This window comes from Pithys albifrons, chromosome 14, assembly GCF_047495875.1.
Source record: "Pithys albifrons albifrons isolate INPA30051 chromosome 14, PitAlb_v1, whole genome shotgun sequence".
Taxonomy (NCBI): Eukaryota; Metazoa; Chordata; class Aves; order Passeriformes; family Thamnophilidae; genus Pithys; species Pithys albifrons.
In genome coordinates this window covers 5807606-5824448 of record NC_092471.1, presented here as the reverse complement: position 1 = coordinate 5824448, position 16843 = coordinate 5807606, and positions in this window count along the sequence as shown.

Below are 16843 nucleotides of genomic sequence, written 5' to 3'. Positions count from 1 at the left end.
ACCAGTTGTGAAAATCTGCATCTAGAGAGAGTTTTCAGATCCATGGATTAAAAGTTTCCAAAGTTTTCAAAATTTCATGTCCCATATTATTATCAGCTATAATCTCTCTGTCAAATGCTAGGGAAAGAGGTAGAGAGGGATGGGGAAAAACCAATAAAAATACAAATGTTCCATCTTCAGGTCTTCTATATTTATGACCTCTGTTATGGGTTAAGGTGGTCTCAGGTTCATTGGTGTCTATCATACATTGAAGGTGATGCAGGGAGGTTGGCACAACACAGGCAGAGGTTGAGAAATCCAGGGATCAGCCTAAAATTGTAATGCCAGTGCTACTCAGAAGAAAGTGATGCAATATCCCCCCTCCTCTCAGTTTTCTCTGCTATTCTGCTATCTCATCGGCTCCCCAGAGCAACATTAGTCCCAATTAGCACCTGCAATAGTAGATGCTCTGTTGCACAAGTGATTCAGGTCTGACATGCCAATGTCTTTGTAAGGGCCCGAGTTAGGCAATGAGTCTGACATCTTTCTAGAGTTAATTCACATGAAAGCAAACCCACAATACATTTTTGATTTACATAGCTGCTCCTGCCCACACAGCTCTGAACAAAAACACAGAAAAGTTGGTAAAGTTCCCTTTTGCCAGTGATTTGCTCTCCTCTCTGCAGAGCTCATTATGAGCTGGCAGTAAAGCACTGGGCCTTTGCCAGCATCATTTTTTTAAAAGCTTTACCTGAGTCACTGATGCTTGTTGTATCAATCCTAGTAAATAATGGTTTATAGCATTACTCAGGTTTTACGTGATAGGACAACCACTGCATAATATTGTTGTCTCTACTGAAGCTTTTGCGGGAGTAGGAGTCAAGAATAAGTTCTGCATCTCAGCTGGGGCAACAAAAAAACCACCTAAGACATAATCTGAAGAGTCACATGAACAAAAATATACAATTTTCTAAGTAAGTTTTTCAGTTAAGTTGTTACTGGCCCCCTTTTAACTACTGTTAGCAAACACCTGTTCACACCGGGGGTTTTTGCACAATCCCAAATGTTTACATAAGCAAGGTATCACAAGGCAGCTTGTTTCACAGGTGGGTTTCACCTGTGTAGAAGCTCATACATTGCAAAATCCTAGCACAGCCTGCCTGAAGGCCCAGCAGAGAAGCAGGAAGCCTCTGTATTCCAGGATCCAATCCGTCACACACGGAAACCAGCCTGCCTCCATCCATCAGCGGAGCCACGCTGATTCCCAGCAGCTGGCAATCTGGCCCCATATGTCTTAGCTGACCAGTCACACAGCACAAATAATGAACAGTCACAGCGAAAGATTAATGAACTCCAGACCACAAATCACCCATGCAAATGATTCTGAGATTACCAGTGTTTGTGAGCAGCAGACACAACTGCAGCCTCTCGCACAGAGACAATGGAGCCACAAAGGGCATGTGGAACAACGTGTGTGTGAAAGCCTCAGCGGGGCACAGCCATTATTACCACAGGATTTCAAACCACGCAGACAAGAGCAATGCATACAGATTTGATCAGGAAATTAAATGCAAATTTTGGCTAAAAAAGAGTAAAATCAAAATTGGTGAATACTAAGCTTGCAAAAAAATGTTATTTTAATAAGATTTTAGCCACCCATGCGTTCAGATTGAATTTTATAAAACTGTTTTGGCTTTGAAAAATGAAGATATTTTTCCGATACGTGCAAAAATATTTAATTCTGTTGTTTTGCAAGGAAAATGTTATGGTGCTTTAATTTTTAGTGAGACCTCTACTTGTGCCTTAAACATCTTATTTTGGAAAGCTAATAGAAAGTGTTGATCGTCCTGAAAATGAAATTAATTAATTAATTTGGCAACTTTGGCTCAAACTTGGGTCTTCACCCACAATAATAAGAAAACATAGCTGGATATAAGTACATGTATACATGGTTGTATGCATGCTTTCCTTTTAACTGGTTAGGCCAATGAAGTGGAAAAACCCTTCTGACAGCTCTACAAAAATATTTCTATCAAAATGGCAAGCTTTTCCTTCACACCCAGAACATGCAAAAACCCAATTTGCTTTTCCAAGCTTTTTCAGATCCCCAGCTTTGCACTGTGGCTCCATCCTCCTGGCTCTGGAGGATGAACTGAGCAGATCTGATGGGTGTGCAGCATCCCTGGAGGCACCGAGGCAGGTTCAAAGCACACAGTTCTCCAAGACTGAGTGGCCCTGAAAGTCTTCCAGCATTTGGGACTGCAGCAGCTCAGATGCCTTGGATCGTCCATGGCAAACTAAGCAAACTTCTCCATCTGACTGGAGCAGAGTGCCAGGGGAGAACTAAAGCTTTTACTACACCAGGTTGCAGCAGGAAGAATCAGATGGTTTCTGAGAGGTTGCAAGTGTATTAAGCAAAAATTCAAGATGAATTTTGTAGTTGCTAATTTTAGATTGTTCCCCTGAGGCACCAACCTTCAGGGATTTCTGCCATGGGAAAGCAAGTGGCAGGGATTCTTCCCTCTGCTCTCCTGAAAGCCTCTCTGAATGCACTGTGGGGCAGGACTGACATTGAAGAAATTCTTTCCAAAGTCTGGAGTTTAATTTGCCCTAAAATGAAGCAATTTGTCATTGTGTGCAAAGCACTGCTTCTGACCTTTAACATCTACAATGTATATATCAAATAACATATCTTCTGTCATATTCCCTTTTTGCCTCTCCCTCTGAAAAATACTGCAGAGTACGTGTGGAAATAATCACAGAAAAAACAAGCAGTCACTGAGGGTTTTCCACCAAACAGGATACAAACCTCTTGGTTAACAGCAATGTCACAAAGAAGCTGTAAAACCCCCAAAGTCATTTCCTCCTTCTAATTCACAATGACATTAACAAGATCTGAACCCTGACCTGCAGGTGACTAAATTATGTTGCCAAGCAACTACACTTTCAAAAAAGAGAGAGAAAAGGAGTGAGTGGAACACGCACACCAGGCTACTGCTGTGGGATAAACATGCCTTGTGTCTGACTCCCTGCACACCAGATCCAGCTCTGCTCTGGGAAAGCACTGGGGTTCCCCACAGGTGTACAAGCCGGTTTGTTTTTTCAGGTTTTTTTCCCCTGAAAATTCAACATAGATAGGTATGCAAGAACATTGCTACAGCTAAAACTGACAAAATGAAATATAGCAGCCATTTTTCTTTGGAGAAGAGGTGCTTATAAATTCACTTCATCCAAAGTATCTCTCACTTCGGCAATACATCAAACTATGCAGCCCCATCAGTCTGAATCAATTAGAAATTACTCACCAAGTAAATTACATTGAAAAGCTTTGATTTGCTACTGGAGTTTGTTACTGTTCTCTTCAATCTTAAGACTGAAAGCAAAAAAGTAATAATGTGACAGTGATAGTGAAATGTAACTTTTATTGAGATTGATGGGAACCTATTTGCCACAATATTTGCTTTTAATAATTTAATTTTCAAACACTGCAAAGGGAACCATAAATATTTGATTATGAAAGTCTTCCAATTTATGGTACATTGGTTTGCACTGGTTGCCTATTTTTTCAAAATTTTTGTATTTCATTTCTAAAAATAATTCTACCAACCATATGTTCATAGCCACCTTTTAGTTTGCCTTCTAACTGTGTTCTTTTAACTTTCATCTGTTGCAGGTTAGTAACCTTTCTACAAAAGGCACTTGAGGCACTGAAAGAAAACACAAAAGAATGACTCCCTTAAGAAAATATTGGTTTTTACAGCTTTGGTTTATTTTTGAATTCTGTAAAAGGGCCAGCTCTTTCTGACACGAAGGTCACTGACAAACTTCCAGTGATTTTGGTGGGAGCAAGGCTTGCTTCCCTCATTAGCATTGCTTACAGTTGCTGGGGTTGCTGCATGACTGGAACACAGGATTTTGTAATTGGCAAAACAGAAGGCATTTCTCAGGTTAAATCATACAATAATGTGAATACCAACAGAATTTATGCTAATCATAGACAAACTTTCTAGCTAGAAATATTTCTCCTTGCACTGATAGGTTTGCAAATGCTTAGTCCAGAGGACTTTGCTGGTTTTGAGGACAAAACCGCAAATTAAATTACACAAGTGGACTTTTCTGATATGACAGTTCATACAGATGTGTAGAAAACAGGTGCAAGGGCTGATCTGTCACTCTTCACCTGCTGTTCAACCATAAACATAAGGAAGGATATGAGGCAAAGCAGCTTTTACCTCCCCTTATCCCCAGGTTGTTAACAGAGCGAGGAAACCACAGCAGGCACTGCTGCTGAGTGTCCAGATTGCTGGATCCCACGGACCGAGACAGACGCTCTGACTCCTCATTGAAGGCTGGATGCTACAGGCTTCAACTCAGCTGCCTCAACTGGATGTTAAACTAGGTCATTTTACAGAGCCAGCTACAGATTTCCTGGTAAGAGCTGTTAGAGTCCACTGTGTCTTTCTGACAGGTTGGTTGACTTCTAGATGAATTATTGCACCTCAGACATGGCAGTCATTTCTGGTGCAGGAGATACTATACCGACTATTCCCCTCTCCCAAACCTCTGCCATTCCTGACCTTATATTCTTATGAGAGTATTAGATTAAACAATGTGGTAAAACATAGTAGTACATAATAGTAAGACCAAAAATTAAGACAAATGCAATCTAAAACCACTTCTAACATTGGTGTCCTACATAAATGTCAAATTCTAAAGTGTGTCATTTGTAGAGAAAATGACTCAGAAACTGAAAGACAAGGCAAAAAGAAGTCAGGTTAAGTTCTTTTAAAGGCTAGTAATAGATGACAAATGTAGTTCAAATAACACAGGTGAAGAATGAGTCATTATTAATGACCAAGAGCTTTAGTTATTGGTGCTGAATGGAAAAAAAATCATTATGTTTGAGGCTTTATACTGGCATAGAGTGGAAATTATATGCAATCCCTGCTAAGTGCCTGATTTTACTGCTAGAAAATCCCTCTGACTGAAATGTACTTCAAAGTAAACTACTTTAGAATTTCTTTGCGCTGTTGGAGGCCCAACGAAAGGTCATTTTCTCTCTCTCTTTGTGCATCATTTTAGCAATTTATAAAGTTTTTTCTCCCCATTTTCTGCAGTATACTTCTATTTTTCTACACTTCAGAGGGCCTAAACTGAAAATTGGATAACTGCATTTGGAAATGAAATGCAAAATCAGAAGCCTACAGTGATTTAAAATGAAGATGTTTATTCATCATGGACCTTTCCCTGCAAGGCACTGGCCACCCTCTTGTGCCATGGAACTCAGTAGCAGCAAAGGGGTTACAGAGCCTCAGCCCCTGGTGGGAGCCAGGGGATGGAATCCAGCCCTTCCCCTCCTCCCACTCACAGCCCAATTACTGCCAAGATTTACTTTTCCCTACAGCAAATTCCCACCATGCCCAGTAAAAATCCTTCATCATGGATGCTTTTTTTCTTAACGTTTTGGGATTCTCTGTCTCTAACAGTTTTCTCTCTCACTCAGTGTATTTTCTAGTCTCCTGATAATCAGAACACTGATACTGCACCCTGGTTAGAGCCTGAAAGGAGAGTTTCTCCCTTTGGTGTTGAACACATCTGCTCCTAGCGATAGTGAGGAGCACTTAAAAGGTGGCAGTGTTCAGAGGGAAGCAGAGGGCTGTGCAGAGGAACTGTTGGGCATGTCATCCTCTTTTGTTACTTCAAGAGAAACCCCATCCCAAACCTTCCAGAAACAGCAAAGCTCCTTGGGGCATAAATTGGGGTACACTTCAGTGTAGGTACAGACAGCTTACATCTCCCTGCTTTGGCTCTGCTGCTGCTCTGGTTAGGACACTGTAGGGCAACCTGAATGTGACTCCAACTTATCCTGTCTGAATATCAAAGGTATGCAGGCACTTTTCCCTCCCCACCTATGAGATATGTAAGCAGGTGATGGAAACATATGATTAAAAACCCATAACAGAACACAGTGCCTGAAGAACCTCCTCAGATCAGGGCAACAGGGCTCCTGGGTCTGTGAACAGACTACAGAACAGCAAAGCAGCATTAGCTGCTCTGTTTTCATGATTCCTTCAAGACTCTCTCTTGGACTGTTATCAAAAGAGCTAATTCAGCTGAAAATTAATGTTGCCCATCTTCTTATCCCTTTGGAAAAAAAAAAAAGTTGTTAGCCTTCAGCTTACCAGGTAGCTTACGCAGCACTAGCACCAGCAACACCAGTCCCTGGGCATGTGGATGCTCCCTTTGGCAGCTTTCCACACTACTGAAAGACCTGCAGTGAAAAACCTCATCCCTTTATTTATTTTTTTTCCTCTGGTGCACAAACAGCAAGTAGCTTTTGACCAGCATGTGATCCGAAGCAGAGAAGGAAACACCAGGAGCCACAGAACAGTGAGTAGTCATGAAAAGACAGACATGCATGTTTCTCCAACGTGGACTGATGCAATATGAGGCATTATGTTTTTCTTACTATTTTCAGTAACAGCAATATGACTTTTGTCTTGCAAAATGGCATCGTATGTTGCAAATATAGTGTGTCCTGAGGCCCTTCTATGTTTTTGGTGGAATACAAAATTGTGCTTACATGGAACTCTCTACTACACTGACAGGAGGAAAAGAAAGAGGAAAGAAATAGGACCGACAAGAAAAATTCTTTAGGGCAAACTAGTAATAAAAGAAATGTGAAGTTTTTAAACTGACTAGGGGATCAACATAACACCTATGAGAATCCTGTGTTCAGTTTCCAATTTCTGGTGCAGCTCCTGACCAGCTCCCTTCATCTCTCACTTCTTCCATTTTTATTTTTTTTAACCAAAAATGACACTACTAACCACCTTGCTTTATATTTGTGTTGTGAAGACTAATTCATTATTAATAGCAGAGAGGTTCAGAAGCACAATGATGTGTGCCACACGAGCTGGCAGAAACTCTGCTCTCCCCCCTGCACCATGCTTCGTACAAAAGGAGATAAAGGGGTTGATTTCTAGCAGGAGAGCTGTGACTGCTGCAGATAAAGGTTCCCTACAGACTAAAGAAGACATTATTTGAAGGTATTTAATCCTGTAGCTTTCCATACACAGCCATCTTTATTCCACATAAAAACATATTTACAGAATCCAGACATCAATGTGCTATGGAGGGGCAGGGAAAGGGATTTTTTTAAGGGATTTTTACCCCCTCAGTTTTCCCCTTAAGGGTGATCTGACTCTGCCCCCTGTCCCAAATCATTCCTTGGCACCTCTCTTCTCACATGTATCCTCAAACAGCCATGGAAACCCCATCCTTCAGACCACAGGATCATGTTTCTCCCTGCCTGTGAAGCCAGTTTAGTTTACCTAATAACACTCTGAGTGGATCATGACTTGAAACCTGGATTTGCCCACAAGAAAACCACGTATCAAAAAACAAATCCAAAATCTCTCTGAGAAAACATACAATTATCTTCTAAGCACCTGTGCAAAGGAAGGCAGAGGATGGATACAGTCACAAACCACATTTCTAACTGGCACCACTGCATTAACCATTGCCAGCCTCAGATGAACAAGTTTAGTGTTTAGAAGAAACTCCCTCTGTGGGAAACTCTGTGGGAAATTGGGCAGCAATCATATTTGGAGCAGTACAGAGGGGGTCTGGCAGTGGGGAAGGTGCTGGTCATGAAGAAACCCAGGCTGAAAGGGGATACTGCCAGCCCAGACCGAGATTCAGAGGAAGGGTGAAGGGATCATTTGGAACTAAGGTATAGTTAATTCTGCCTTTCTGCAATTACTTATAATTTCTGAATGATGTTGTTGTCTAGCCCTTTTTTATTATTGGATTTTTAAAAAAAAATCTAACAATGAAATCTCTAAAACTAGTTTTAGTGATGTGAAGTTAAGTTGGAATATGTAGCCACAGCTGTAGTAGGCAATTCAAACAACTGATGGCAGGACTAGTGCCTGGAAGTTTTGGCACTTCAGAATTCAGAGAAGCTTAAAAAAATCCTCCATAGTTACCTGAAGAACTTACAAAAACTTGCACTGTGGATGACAAGGACAGGTGAGGGGTCTAAGCAGCATCCAGACGATTACAGGACATCTTGTCACACTTCACCAAACAAGCCACGCATTCACAAAGACAATGGGACCAAGCCTTCAAAGTGTTCAAGGTCAGAAGTTTGGTTGGAGCTCTGAGAAACCTGGTCTAGTGAAAGATGTCCCTGCCCATGGCAGAGGGGTTGGACTAGATGACTTTTAAAGATTTCCTTCCAACCCATACCATTCTATGATTTGACGACTCTCCTGACCTTAGATTAGACTGCACAGGAACAAGGATGACACAGAGACCAAAGTCAAGCAAATACATTCCAGTACTTCGTAAATGCAAACACTCCTCACAGGATTTATGCCAGTTGACATTAGGATTAACTTATTTCTTAATTAGGATTACACACTTTGCTAATACAAAATGAAAAGAAATCCACTGCCTGATAAAATATGGCCCTATATGTTGTCTCATAAAGGTCTTAATGTAAATCTCCACTCAAACAGACAAAGCTCAGTGGTGAAATAAGTGCTGACCTCCAGGCATCTGGAGGACTTTCTGCCCTTCAGATAAGGGAAGTGTTTTGGAAAGTAAATGATACCAACTGCATGGCAGGTTCAGAGGCAGGAACATGGTCCACTATGATCCATACCTTCACAATTCCTATGATAAACTAATTTCTCATTATCAGACCTCTCATGTCTAGAGCCAGTTTGTCTAGTTCTGTGGTGAAAAATGGTAGGTTGGGCAGCATCCAACCCAGCATACTCATCATAGAATTATTTCTGTAAATAATACCTTTAAACTTGCAAGAGTGTCTGGAAAATGCCCTCTGGTTTATAGACACAGAAACAGGATTAAATCCTCCAAAAATCCACACCGCATTTTGCAAAGCTTCCTGCTGGTAAAGAAGTTCATGATTTTTAATTAGTACTATGCAGACATGGGGCCAGACATGCAATGTTCAATAAACCAGTTAGTTTTTACATCAGTAATGAGTCTTAGAATATTAATGTAGGGCCTTCAGAAGTCAGAAACAGAAGAGGGAATGTGCAGTGATCCTAACATTACCCCTAGGTGCATGTGAGTAGCAGAGATATTAACAACCTCAACAGTGTAAAGTTGGAAAAAAAATCCATGGAGGTGGAAATGTGTATTTCACATGGGTTAATATAATCAGCTGCAGGTAGATTTCAGAGGATTATTTCCAATCTTTTGAGAAGAGATTTCTTTTGTGGGCATGATAAAAATTGTTAATATGTTGCTGCTGTTTTATTCAAGGTGAAAATTTTGCTTTAATCACTTTCAAATAAATGCGAAACTCAACCATTACTCCCTTCTAATAATACTGGAGAAAATAGTTCATACTAAATCTAACATAATGAACACAGCATGTTCATAGAGAACTGAGTGTTCTGAGCTTAAGTCCCCTTTAATCCATAATTCCTTTGGAACTACATATTACATCCACATGAATACCAAAGAGGTTTATGATTAATGTTATTTTAATGAATAATAAAAAAAATGATGATGATTTATACAGAGTTATTTTCATTTTTTTCACATAAAGATTTGTTGGTTAGAGACTATGGTGTAAGTATAAAACAGAGCACTACAATCTGATTGGGATGGTAATGCTTTTGCAAAAGCTTCTAAGTAATGTGAACACGTAGCTGAATTGAGCTGGGAATAGCTGCAAGCTCTGACAGGCCCCAGGAACTCCCTGAATTCTTCCCCTACCCAAACTGTGCTGAGGAAGCACGATAAGAAACACACATTCTCAGGAGAAGTGACTTTGCAAGCTTGAGCAGCTGGGCCTGATTCTCACCTTGCACTGGTTTGCCTGCAGGATTCCTACCTAGTTATGGCAACACATGTCAGATGAGACCTGTCCATAGCAGGCATCACTCAGTGCAGGGGAATGCTGGGTCCCAGCTCCTGCCCTTGAGCAAGATCTTCAGCTGTTGTAAATGCCAGCAAAGTCACTGGCAATTAGTTACACCAGCACAATAAATGACAGCAAACCACAAATGGTGTGTATTCCAAAAATAACAGGCAGTCAGAGAGCTTTCATGTAAAGATTGAGGCTGGAGTTTTGCAGTCCCTCAGTTACAGCCCAGACTTCAGGAGGGCTTTTACTGCATCAACCAGCTTGAATGTGCAGAGACTGAAAGCTGTCCCCAAAATGCTCTCCATATGGAGTGGATTACAGTGTCTGGGGATCTCAAGGGCTGTCTCTCACCCCACTCTCTGGTACAGAGCTGCAGTAGTGCTGCCTCTCACCCCATGCTTTCTTGCCTTCTAATCTGAGACACTGGTTCTGGCCAAATCTCTTTGGCTCATCTTTCCAAGAAAGCCAAGAAAGTGGAAGAAGGGCTGTGAAGCAGTGATAGCACAGCATAAGCCTGTATATACTGTATCCAAATAACCTATTAATGAAAACTCTTTGGCAACTGTTTAAATGCTGTGAGTAGGAAACGGCTACAGTCAGAACTCTGTGGGATCCCTTCCTGAAAATGTCATCACCATGTTGTTATAATTAAAATATCATCCCCTCCAATGCCAGCTATCTTTATTAGGTACCAAACACTGAACCTCTTCCCAAATCACTAGGGTGCAAATTGCTTTTCGAAAACATTTTTGGAACTGATAACCATAAGCTTTCACACAGGAATGAACTTTCCCAAGGACGACCATTGTGTTCCTTTCTTCAGGCTCTGTGCTAGAGAATTCTGACTGACAGTCAACACCTGACTGGATGCTGGAACTGGTTTCTTGAACTTATGTGTTGGTAGACTCTAGATGATATTCCATAATGATACATGTTTGATGCTTTTGTCATTTTGACGAATCAAACTTAGATCCACCACAATACCTCCCAGGTGAACTCCAAACCAAGGTTTATTTGGGAAAAAGGTTGCAAGTGTGGCACCAGGAAAGACATGAGTTGAATGTGAATGCCCCCCTAAATTAACTCAAGCGGTACAACTTACTGTAAAATAACTAAATCATTTACATTTTAGTGGGCAACAATGAAAGTTTCTCACTAGAGGAAAGTTACAGTGTTGTCTGCTTTCCCTCACAACTGTCCACATTTGAGATCTGGGCCAAATCCTGTGCCTTACTGCTGTCAACCCGTTTCCAACATTCACATTATTCAACAGGCTTCATTACTTCAGAAGGTAGAAGTAGCAGTCTGTAAAAACTGCACTCCTACTCACAGTTGGTGTTTGCTTCTCTAACAGTTACAGCCAGCCCAGGGATGCCCAACCTGCTCACCTCTCCAGCGAGAGAACTTGGCACTTGCTGTGGAAACATCCCTCTTGGGACCTGAATGTGGTGAGGCAGAGCCTGGGGCAGAATTGCTGAGTCCTGTTCCTTAAAACAAAGACCCCCAGAAGAATTCTGGATGCCTAACCATGAACTAGAACAACCTGCTTTTTAACTACTGATCTGCTGCACAAAACAGAACCAAAGGATTTGACAGCAGATCTCTCTCTGTCCTTCCTGTGTTCTCATCACAGCAAGTAACCGGTGGCTTCCTTCGGCTCAACAAGTTATGCACAGGTGACAGACAGCCTCTGGGAATGGACAACTGTACCTATGCACTGACATGCTGTGTCTTTTGAAAAGTCACAGGGTATCAGAGAGAACTCTTCAGAGGGTGTAGGTCCCCCACAAGTCTTGTGTCTCATCAGCTTGCTCCTTACAGACACTGTTAAATGCCTTTCGGTATCTAAAGCCACACTGTGCACCAGTGGTCAGGAAAAGGATTCCCTCTCTCTTGATCATGTCTGAGTCATGCCTTCTCCCTGCTCTTCTCATCAGCTGCCACTAGAATCTCTCACCATCTTTGTGTCCTCTCTTTGTGTGCTCCAGGAGCCTCCCTCAGGCCTGTGGCTGCTCATGGAGCTCGTCTGACCAGCCTGCAGCAGATGGTACCACAGGCAGGAACAAGTCCCCAACCCTGCTGCCTATTGACACCCTTCAAGAGGACACAGTAAGCTGCAAACAAACAAGCAAAACTCCCACTGGGACTTTCAAAGGAAACATACAATTTGAAGGCTTCTAATCCAATTTCACAGGTTGAACACCCTCAGTATTTGTGGGAGATGAGGAGATGATCATGTCCTCCTCTCTCCTTTCCAAATAAACACTTCCTCCATTCCCTTTCCCTTGCATACTGCAAGACCTTTAACAAGGTAATGCCTACTGAAATAATTGCAAAGTATTTTCAGAGTATGAATTTTATATTTTACAATTCAATCTATATTCTGTCAACAAGCTACGATGCAGAACAAGATGTGGTCTGCAGGAAACAAGAGCAGCTTTTCCAGAGCATCTATCTGGCATCAATTTACCCTGGATTTTCTGAGGGCACAGACCACCGGACTGGAGAATATTTAATTCTGAAAATACATCTTCCTGTAAGTTTTATATTGCCACTTAAGCTATTTGGCCCTCTTCCAGTTTTTTTTAATTGCCTTAGTTTTCTAGAGCAACTTGGGTACTTAATAAACAAAATGTCATTTCGGTGCCTCACAAGATCATTGTGTTCATCTGCTAATAAGGTCAAAGCCATACTTCAGAAAGTTAGGCAAGTACACCCCAGAATGGCTTTTCCTGTTAAAAAACCCCAAAACCTGGATCACATTTTGTTACAACTAAATGTTTAAAACTCTTGTTCTCAGTGTTTAGAACCATAAAAAATACATAAATGTTAAGGGAGACAAGGAAGCAAACAGACTGTGTGTGTGCTGGATGACCTCATTATTCCACCGTGACCAGCTGGAAACCTGCTGGTTTGCAGCCAGTGTCTCTTGTGTCCGTAAGACCAAGAGAGAGCTGATGCAAGCTTCTCCTGGATGCACTGGGAGAGGTGAAAACTGAGTTTCACAGCAGATTCATTTCTTCGTAAAGGGTCTGTGTCCTTCCTTCCCTTCAGAGCAAAGAACAAGAAACTTCACTCAGTATCTCCTGCTAACAAACAGCTGACAACTCTTCTAGTTTCCCACTCCTCTCCAGTTGGGCCTTCCAAATATCACCTGGGCTACTTCAGTTATTGCCAACTCTGGAAATACAATCTCTAACAGAGGAATATGAGAAGTTTCTATTTTATCAGCAACATTTTCTGCACTGGTGTTTCACCTTCAGTGTTTTGCGATCATCTTTGCCATAATCACGTTTTAGCATCTGCTGTGTCAGCATCATGTTTCAGCATCAGCATTTAACCATCAGCTGTTCCACCATATGGCACAAGAAGCATCAACAACATAGCACTCAAAACACATACAAGCAAACAAAAAGCACTTGTAATTCCCCTCCACCCTCTCCGTTGCCCTTTCTTCATGCCACTGCCACCTTTCCCTGGGACAATACAGTCTTTATCTCTTTTTTCCATGAAGAAATACATTCTGAAGAGAATTCAAATCAAAACACAACCAAACAACTCAGTTCCTCTAGGCAAATTTGCAAGAGTCTCTCTTGTGATCTGATTTTCCTCTGAGGTTCACTGAAGCATTTTTAAAGTCCTACGCTACAAGAGCAAGCTCAGGGTCACTGACTGTCATGCTTTTAATCACGGCTGCCTTTTGGTATGGGAGCTTCCCAGAGGCAGTGACAGGAAGCCTCCTGGAGAGCTGGACTGAATTTTTAACTAATGCAATCTTTTGCTACCTTGGAGGATAAATTTAGGACACTCTTTAGACTAAACTTCTTCAGAAGGACCCAATTTATTTCACAAATGTTTAGTGTGCAGGACAGGCTGGTTGAAGGAAGCACCATTAGCAAAACTGTCCTTGTGACTGCGAAATATTTTAGACTGGCTTTAAAATGTTGGATAGGTACAGACATCTGGGAAGAGACAGCCTGTCTGAAGATGATAGAGAAGTCTTGCTATTCTATTAGTCCCATCATATACCATCAATATTTTCAGATGGTATTAACCCCCCAACAAATGCCAGCAAACATGGTACTTTTGGGGAGGGCTGCACTCTGCAAAACTAAAGCAGGATTTAACTCATGACCAAATGAATTTGATATCTGCCTAGCTTACAAGCAATTATGCCTCAAAGTTTGTTCCTAGTAAAGAGTGACATTTTTTCCACCTCATTGTGAAATTTGACAAATGCAAATTTTGTAGGCTTCACTCTGAGTGTGAAATTTTCCAACACAGTGCCTGTTTATCTATAGAAAGCTGTAGCTAGTAAGATATCTTTAAGAAAAATGCAGCAGAAAGGGAATTAAATGAGACATAAGGCTTTTCACCATTGTGGTCAGAGTCTACTCACTCCTTCTCTGAAGAACAGACAGTATGAATCAGTAGTTTTCCATTTTACAGTATACCAAGGAAAAATGTTGATCCTTGGAAACCACTCAGGAGCAGAGAAGCCGAACTGAGATTGCCACAGCACCAGAATGCTGACAAAATCCGTGAATGAAAGGACAGCATTAGCTGGCCTCTGATGGTGTAAGTCATGGTTACCAATACCATGGACACTACTGCCAACAATTTAAAGGAGGAAGATTAGTATAAAAGCTGTCAGAATTAACTCCTTCGTAATATCAGGTTATTTAGAATATCAATGTTATTTAGAATCATAGTATCACAGAATGGCTTGGGTTGGAAAAGACCTTAAAGATCATTTGGTTCCAGCTCCCAATTTAATTTGATTCAAAGTTTTAGATCAGAAAATCTGAATTTGCAGCAGTAATAAATAACTAGCATTAGTTTAATTGGCAGCATGCTAGTGTCTTAAGCACCATTTTTCATGAAAGGAGTGTCTGATCAGGGTGTTAGATGAAAGGCCCCACACAGCTGGAAGCCCGGTTTAGATGTGAAGACATTCAGAGCAGAAACAAGAAGTGCCTGCCTGTAAAGGTAAAGTTCAGTGGAAATAGGGAAAGACCCATGCAAATTTTACACTGTTATAAGGCATTATTATGTTCCTTCTAAGTGGACTGGCTGAAGGGAAGGGTGACCATGGCTATTCTCCAGAAAAAAACAACCAAAACCCCACCCTGACTCTGTAGTGACTGCCAGGCTCTTAGCCACACCCCACAGTGAAGGAATTTTTCTGTGTAACTATGCTCCTGGAAGACCTGACTTACTGTCATTGTGTGGATTACAGGGATTTGTCACTTAAGTGTTTTCAGAACCAGTTTATTTTGTGACTTTCTGGAATGTATGCTGCTATGTGATACCCCAGTTAATGGGGGAAATCCCAGCAGCATGTCATCAGTGGTTATTTTCATCTAATTTAAGGATCTGTTCTATTCTGTGAATAGATCCTTAACGAGCCCAAGATTCTCCACACCCAGCAACACTTTTTACTGTGAAATACTGTATTTTCCTTCAATAAAATGAATCCACTATGCTTTCCAGCCAGCATAAGCTTTTGTAACCAGCAGAGCCTGCATCTGCACTACTAATCACTCCAACCTTGTAAATTGTAAACAGGTCTCTCACAAAGCCAGAAGTAACACTTCCAGCTGTAATGCTATTAACCTAATCCCTGGTAGTTATTACAGAAACTCATGACACACAGCTTAGCAGATACCAGAAAATACAGTTTTTTCTCAGTAAAGTTGGAGCTGATCTTTGTATGTTATAAGCATTATTAAAACCAGCTGAATTAAAATGTTGAAAGTTGAAGCTTCTAAGGCTTTGATGTCCAGATGTAAAAGCAGCTGTATCAACTTTCCTGGTGAATAATGATAATCACACAGGGGAGCATGTTGCCTGTGTGGTACATTCAGGTTTTAATGTTTTGCATTTGAACCCAAACTACAACAATTTTATTGTACACAACTCAAATTCCCCATACTCTGTTCTCTGTATATGTCTTACTGTCTTTTCCACCCCGAGAAACAGGGTAAAATTATGTCCAGACTAAGTCAGAAGATAACAACACTTTAAATCTTCTTATGTTAAGCATATTGGTAGATTCTGGTTTATTTTGAGAAACTTATAGATCACTGTTATACTGCAAAGGCACCAAAAAGTAGATGGAAACAGGATTTAATTTATCCTGGTGCAAATAAGCACATCTGCAATTGCCACAAATTGTTCTAAATTAAAATTTATTCTAAAAACAATTTCATTGAAACAATTAAATCTCACACATTTCTAGGGGTACAAAGATATCAACCATTTAGCTCTACAATTATGGTAGAGAGCTTCAGGAGAGAAGCATTTCCTATGGTCTTTCATGGAAACTCATATTTTGTTGGTTTTTAATGCTTTTCTTCCAATAAATTAAATCACTTTATGCTGAAAGTTCTCTGTTTGCCTTTTTTCTAGGGAGCTGTAACTCCCACAGATATAATTCTTGGCAGTCTATCTGCAGGAGAAGACTGGAAACCTCACAGATGTGATATGAAAACCAAGGATTATCTCAGAGATAAATAATGATACACCCTCTTCCTACAGCACTCATTCATGCCGACTCCACTCTCACTGGGACCAGCTCATGGGAAAAACATTTTGAAGCTCCATCACCAAAAGCCTGAGCAGTACTTTGAGACACATGGGAAGCCTGTGCTTTAGGTGTGAAATGTAAGATGTTTAGTACACTTAGCCTGTCAAAGTTTCCCTCAGAGAACTGATTCCACTTTCCATGACTAGTGAGTTGGGTGAGACTGGCAGGTATTTGGTTGAAGCTCCCGTGTGAGGAGCACAGCTCAGGTATCACTGGCTAAGGGAAGGTGTCTCAGATGGAATCTATACCTCAGACCAGCTGTAGGGTCCTCTTCAACCCCAGAGTGAGGGTCGAGTTGAAGGCAGGTGAGGAGAGGGAGCAGTAGGAGCAGTGCCTCACAAGCAGGGGGAAACCAGTGGGATTCA